Source organism: Thamnophis sirtalis, unplaced genomic scaffold (genome assembly GCF_051295495.1).
Source record: "Thamnophis sirtalis isolate CommonGarterSnake01/CBP01778 unplaced genomic scaffold, rThaSir2_p1.2 scaffold_6, whole genome shotgun sequence".
Classification (NCBI taxonomy): domain Eukaryota; kingdom Metazoa; phylum Chordata; class Lepidosauria; order Squamata; family Natricidae; genus Thamnophis; species Thamnophis sirtalis.
Window position 1 is genome coordinate 49,806,939 of NW_028261386.1, and position 394 is coordinate 49,807,332.

Genomic DNA, 394 nt, shown 5'->3' on the forward strand with positions numbered 1-394 from the left:
ACAACCATCCCTTTCGATGGCCCTCTGGCTTTGCACACTTCACCGCACTTTCTCCTTCACGCCTCAAACTGAGCCAGCAAAAGGGGAGGCTGATTAGTCACTATCCTTCTGTAGCTAGAAACGTGTAACAGGTGCAAAGAAGGCAGTCGGCCAATTTCCGTCATTCTCCACCATCTCTTTGTGCATTGACTTTCAGAGTCAACTAATCCCTCTCGCTCTGCTTCGCGGAGCAATTGGGCTGCAAAAACCATGCACTCCTTCAGCGGGGGGGGGGGGGAATGACGCCTTGGCAAGCCGAGAGCCGCCCGACTCGATTTCGATGCTACCATTTATATGTGAAGCGCTTCCGCCCGGTTAGCGGGACCTTGCCAGGTCCAGGAAGGTCACGTGATTT